The sequence below is a fragment of the Oncorhynchus masou genome, unplaced genomic scaffold, assembly GCF_036934945.1.
Source record: "Oncorhynchus masou masou isolate Uvic2021 unplaced genomic scaffold, UVic_Omas_1.1 unplaced_scaffold_903, whole genome shotgun sequence".
Lineage (NCBI taxonomy): Eukaryota > Metazoa > Chordata > Actinopteri > Salmoniformes > Salmonidae > Oncorhynchus > Oncorhynchus masou.
The window spans coordinates 1-8,001 of record NW_027015503.1 but is presented as its reverse complement, the minus strand read 5'-3'; positions in this window follow the sequence as shown (position 1 = coordinate 8,001).

Below are 8,001 nucleotides of genomic sequence, written 5' to 3'. Positions count from 1 at the left end.
ACTACAGCTACTACAGTTATTACAGCTACTACAGCTATTACAACTACTACAGTTATTACAGCTACTACAGTTACTACAGCTACTAAAGTTATTACAGTTACTACAGTTATTACAGCTGCTACAGCTACTGCAGTTATTACAGCTACTACAGTTACTACAGTTATTACAGCTGCTACAGCTACTGCAGTTATTACAGTTACTAGTTATTACAGCTGCTACAGCTACTGCAGTTATTACAGTTACTAGTTATTACAGTTATTACAGTTATTACAGTTACTACAGTTATTACAGCTACTACAGTTACTACAGTTATTACAGCTACTACAGTTATTAGTTTTTACAGCTATTACAGCTACTACAGTTGTTAAAGCTTACTACAGTTATTACAGCTACTACAGTTATTACAGCTACTACAGTTATTACAGCTACTACAGTTACTACAGTTATTACAGCTACTACAGTTATTAGTTTTTACAGCTATTACAGCTACTACAGCTATTACAGCTACTACAGTTATTACAGCTACTACAGTTATTGCAGTTACTACAGTTACTACAGTTGTTAAAGTTAACTACAGTTACTACAGCTACTACAGTTATTTCAGCTACTACAGTTATTACAGCTACTACAGTTACTACAGCTACTACAGTTATTACAGCTACTACAGTTACTACAGCTACTACAGTTATTACAGTTTTTACAGCTACTACAGTTATTACAGCTACTACAGTTTTTACAGCTACTACAGCTACTACAGTTATTACAGTTTTTACAGCTACTACAGTTTTTACAGCTACTACAGTTATTACAGCTACTACAGTTATTACAGCTACTACAGTTATTACAGCTACTACAGTTATTACAGTTACTACAGCTACTACAGTTATTACAGCTACTACAGTTATTACAGCTACTACAGTTACTACAGTTACTACAGCTACAACAGTTACTACAGCTACTAAAGTTACTACAACTACTACAGTTACTACAGCTACTACAGTTACTACAGCTACTACAGTTATTACAGTTTTTACAGCTACTACAGCTATTACAGCTACTACAGTTATTACAGCTACTACAGTTACTACAGCTACTAAAGTTATTACAGTTACTACAGTTATTACAGCTGCTACAGCTACTGCAGTTATTACAGCTACTACAGTTACTATAGCTACTACAGTTATTACAGTTTTTACAGCTACTACAGTTATTACAGCTACTACAGCCACTAAAGTTATTACAGCTACTACAGCCACTAAAGTTATTACAGCCACTAAAGTTATTACAGTTACTACAGTTATTACAGTTACTACAGTTATTACAGCTACTACAGTTATTACAGCTACTACAGTTACTACAGTTATTACAGCTACTACAGTTATTAGTTTTTACAGCTACTACAGCTATTACAGCTACTACAGTTATTACAGCTACTACAGCTATTACAGTTACTACAGTTATTACAGCTATTACAGCTACTACAGTTATTACAGCTACTACAGTTATTACAGTTACTACAGTTGTTAAAGTTAACTACAGTTACTACAGCTACTACAGTTATTACAGCTACTACAGTTACTACAGTTACTACAGCTACTACAGTTATTACAGCTACTACAGTTACTACAGCTACTACAGTTATTACAGTTTTTACAGCTACTACAGTTATTACAGCTACTACAGTTATTACAGCTACTACAGTTTTTACAGCTACTACAGCTACTACAGTTATTACAGTTTTTACAGCTACTACAGTTTTTACAGCTACTACAGTTATTACAGCTACTACAGTTACTACAGCTACTACAGTTATTACAGCTACTACAGTTATTACAGCTACTACAGTTATTACAGCTACTACAGTTATTACAGCTACTACAGTTATTACAGCTACTACAGTTACTACAGTTACTACAGCTACAACAGTTACTACAGCTACTAAAGTTACTACAACTACTACAGTTACTACAGCTACTACAGTTACTACAGCTACTACAGTTATTACAGTTTTTACAGCTACTACAGCTATTACAGCTACTACAGTTATTACAGCTACTACAGTTACTACAGCTACTAAAGTTATTACAGTTACTACAGTTATTACAGCTGCTACAGCTACTGCAGTTATTACAGCTACTACAGTTACTATAGCTACTACAGTTATTACAGTTTTTACAGCTACTACAGTTATTACAGCTACTACAGCCACTAAAGTTATTACAGCTACTACAGCCACTAAAGTTATTACAGCCACTAAAGTTATTACAGTTATTACTGCTGCTACATTTATTACAGCTACTACAGCTGCTACAGTTATTAGTTATTACTGCTGCTACATTTATTACAGCTACTACAGCTGCTACAGTTATTACAGTCGCTACAGTTATTACAGCTGCTACAGTTATTACAGCTACTACAGTTATTACAGCTACTACAGTTACTACAGTTATTACAGCTACTACAGCTACGACAGTTATTACAGTTTTTACAGTTATTACAGCTACTACAGTTACTACAGTTACTACAGCTACTACAGCTACTAAAGTTATTACAGTTAGGACAGTTATTACAGCTGCTACAGCTACTGTAGTTATTACAGCTATTACAGCTACTACAGTTACTACAGTTATTACAGCTGCTACAGCTACTGCAGTTATTACAGCTACTACAGCTATTACAGTTACTAGTTATTACAGCTATTACAGCTACTACAGTTATTACAGCTACTACAGTTATTACAGCTACTACAGCTATTACAGTTTTTACAGCTACTACAGTTATTACAGTTTTTACAGCTACTACAGCTATTACAGCTACTACAGTTGTTAAAGCTTACTACAGCTACTACAGTTATTACAGCTACTACAGTTATTACAGCTACTACATCTGCTACAGTTATTACAGTCGCTACAGTTTTTCCAGCTACTACAGTTACTATAGCTACTACAGTTATTACAGTTTTTACAGCTACTACAGTTATTACAGCTACTACAGTTATTACAGCTACTACAGCTACTACAGTTATTACAGCTACTACAGCTATTTCAGCTACGACAGTTGTTAAAGCTTATTACAGCTACTTCAGTTAATACAGTTGCTACAGTTATTACTGCTGCTACCGTTATTACAGCTGCTACAGTTATTACAGCTACTAGAGTTACAGTTATTACAGCTACTACAGTTATTACAGCTACTACAGTTATTACAGCTGCTACAGTTATTACAGCTGCTACAGTTACTACAGCTACTACAGCCACTAAAGTTATTACAGTTACGACAGTTATTACAGTTACAGTTACAGTTACTACAGTTATTACAGCTACTTCAGTTATTACTGCTGCTACATTTATTACAGCTACTACAGTTATTACAGCTGCTACAGCTACCACAGCTACTACAGTTATTACAGCTACTACAGTTATTACAGCTACTACAGTTATTACAGCTACTACAGTTATTACAGCTGCAACAGTTATTACAGTTATTACAGCTACTACAGTTATTACAGCTACTAAAGTTATTACAGCTGCTACAGTTATTACAGTTATTACAACTGCTACAGTTATTACAGCTACTACAGTTATTACAGCTGCTACAGTTACTACAGCTGCTACAGCTACCACAGCTACTACAGCTACTACAGTTATTACAGCTGCAACAGTTATTACAGTTATTACAGCTACTACAGTTATTACAGCTACTACAGTTATTACAGCTACTACAGTTATTACAGCTACTAAAGTTATTACAGCTGCTACAGTTATTACAGCTTCTACAGTTATAACTGCTACTTCAGCTGCTACAGCTACTACAGTTATTACAGCTACTACAACCTTTACAGCTATTCTACCTTATAGACATCTACAGCTACTACAGCTATTCTACCTTATGCACATCTACACGTACTTCAACTATTCTACCTACTACACATCTACAATTACTACAGCTATTCTACCTAGTACACTTCCACACCTACTACAGCTATTCTACCTACTACACATCTTCATTTACTACAGCTATTCTACCTACTACACATCTACACCTACTACAACTATTCTACCTACTACACATCTACACCTACTACAACTATTCTACCTACTACACATCTACACCTACTACAACTATTCTACCTACTACACATCTACAGCTACTACACCTACTACAGCTATTCTACCTTATACACATCTACACCTACTACAACTATTCTACCTACTACACATCTACACCTACTACAACTATTCTACCTACTACACATCTACACCTACTACAGCTATTCTACCTACTACACATCTACAATTACTACAGCTATTCTACCTACTACACATCTACACCTACTACAACTATTCTACCTACTACACATCTACACCTACTACAACTATTCTACCTACTACACATCTACACCTACTACAGCTATTCTACCTACTACACATCTACAATTACTACAGCTATTCTACCTACTACACATCTACACCTACTACAACTATTCTACCTACTACACATCTACACCTACTACAGCTATTCTACCTACTACACATCTACAATTACTACAGCTATTCTACCTACTACACATCTACACCTACTACAACTATTCTACCTACTACACAACTACTACACCTACTACAGCTATTCTACCTACTACACATCTACACCTACTACAGCTATTCTACCTTATACACATCTACAATTACTACAGCTATGCTACCTACTACACATCTACACCTACTACAGCTATTCTACCTTATACACATCTACACTTACTCCAGCTATTCTATCTTCTACACATCTACAACTATTCTACCTACTACACATCTACACTTACTACACATCTACACCTACTACACATCTACAGCTACAGCTACTACAGGTATTCTACCTTATACACATCTACAACTACTACAGATATTCTACCTTATACACATCTACACCTACTACACATCTACAGCTACTACACATCTACAGCTACTACAGCTACTACAGGTATTCTACCTTATACACATCTACAACTACTACAGCTATTCTACCTTATACACATCTACAACTACTCCAGCTATTCTACCTAAAACACATCTACACCTACTACACATCTACAGCTACTACACATCTACAGCTACTACAGCTACTACAGGTATTCTACCTTATACACATCTACACCTACTCCAGCTATTCTATCTTCTACACATCTACAACTATTCTACCTACTACACATCTACTACAGCTATTCTACCTACTACACATCTACACCTACTACACATCTACACCTACTACACATCTACAGCTACTACACATCTACAGCTACTACAGCTACTACAGGTATTCTACCTTATACACATCTACAACTACTACAGCTATTCTACCTAGTACACATCTACAGCTACTACACATCTACACCTACTACATCTATTCTACCTAGTACACATCTACACCTACTACAACTTTTCTACCTACTATACATCTATACCTACTACAACTATTCTACCTACTACACATCTACTACAGCTATTCTACCTCCTACACATATACACCTACTACAACTATTCTACCTACTACACATCTACACCTACTACAGCTATTCTACCTTATACACATCTACAACTACTACAGCTGTTCTACCTACTACACATCTACACCTACTACACATCTATAGCTACTACAGCTATTCTATCTACTACACATCTACAACTACTACAACTATTCTACCTACTACACATCTACACCTAATACAGCTATTCTACCTTATACACATCTACTACAACTATTCTACCTACTACACATCTACACCTACTACACATCTACAACTACTACAGCTATTCTACCTACTACACATCTACACATACTACAACTATTCTACCTACTACACATCTACACCTACTACAACTATTCTACCTACTACACATCTACACCTACTACAACTATTCCACCTACTACACATCTACAGCTACTACACATCGACAGCTACTTCAGCTATTCTACCTTATACACATCTACTACAGCTACTACAGCTATTCTACCTTATACACATCTACTACAGCTACTACATCTATTCTACTTTTCATACACATCTACAACTATTCTACCTACTACACATATACACCTACTACAACTATTCTACCTACTACACATATACACCTACTACAACTATTCTACCTACTACAACTATTCTACCTACTACACATCTACACCTACTACAGCTATTCTACCTTATACACATCTACAGCTACTACATATATTCTACTTTATACACATCTACAACTATTCTACCTACTACACATCTACAACTACTACAGCTGTTCTACCTACTACTATCTACACCTACTACACATCTATAGCTACTACAGCTATTCTATCTACTACAGCTATTCTACCTACTACACATCTACACCTACTACAACTATTCTACCTACTACACATCTACACCTACTACAGCTATTCTATCTACTACACATCTACAACTAGTACAACTATTCTACCTTCTATACCTACTACAGCTGTTCTATCTACTACACATCTACAACTACTACAACTATTCTACCTTATATACCTACTACAGCTGTTCTACCTACTACATCTACAACTACTACAACTATTCTGCCTACTAAACATCTACACCTACTACAACTATTCTACCTTATACACATCTACAACTACTACACCTACTACAACTATTCTACCTACTACACATCTACAGCTACTACAGCTATTCTAGCTACTACAGCTATTCTACCTACTACACATCTACACCTACTACAACTATTCTACCTACTACACATCTACACCTACTACAGCTATTCTACCTACTACACACACACCTACTACACATCTAACATACTACAGCTATTCTACCTACCTACTATCTACACCTACTACACATCTATACATACTACAGCTATTCTACATCTACTACACATCTACAACTACTACAACTATTCTACCTACTACACATCTACACCTAATACAGCTATTCTACCTATACACATCTACAGCTACTACATATATTCTACTTTATACACATCTACAACTATTCTACCTACTACACATCTACAACTACTACAGCTGTTCTACCTATCTACTATCTACTACCTACTACACATCTACTACAGCTATTCTACCTACTACACATCTACACCTACTACAGCTACACATTACTACACATCTACACATACTACAGCTATTCTATCTACAACTACTACAAACTATTCTATACCTACTACACATCTACACATCTACCTATACAGCTATTCTACCTACAGCTACTAGCTACTATCTATCAACTACTACAACAACTATTCTACCTCACACATCTACAACTACTACAACTATTCTACCTACTACAACTATTCTACCTACTACACATTGTCACTAAATCGGCTCAAAGCCCGTAACAAAGGGAGACAACGTGAGATAAGGAGTAACAAAATATATATTTATTAACCAAAGCAACTAAGGAAAATATACAATGGTGTGTGTAATCAGTAATCAGTAGTGTAAGTGAGTGTTTTGCATGCATGAATGTGATAATGCAGGTGTTGAAAGGTGCCAATGCAAACAAACAAAAGGCCACCAAGAACCACAACACAATCTACAAAGGTGTCTGCATGGAGAGAGTCTCCTCCATAAATGTGGAAGAGGTCTATTTATCCTGGGACACACCTGGCCCAGGTGTTTCCCATGTAGCTGACGACCCTCCCCAACTCCGCCCACCGGCATCCTAATAAGGAAACAAGAACAAAAACAGAATACGGCAGACAGAGTGGGAGGGTCGTCACAACATCTACAACTACTACAGCTATTCTACCTACTACACATCTACACCTACTACAGCTATTCTACCTACTACACATCTACACCTACTACAGCTATTCTACCTACCAGACATCTACACCTACTACACATCTACACATACTACAGCTATTCTACCTACCAGACATCTACACCTACTACACATCTACACATACTACAGCTATTCTACCTACCAGACATCTACACCTACTACACATCTACACA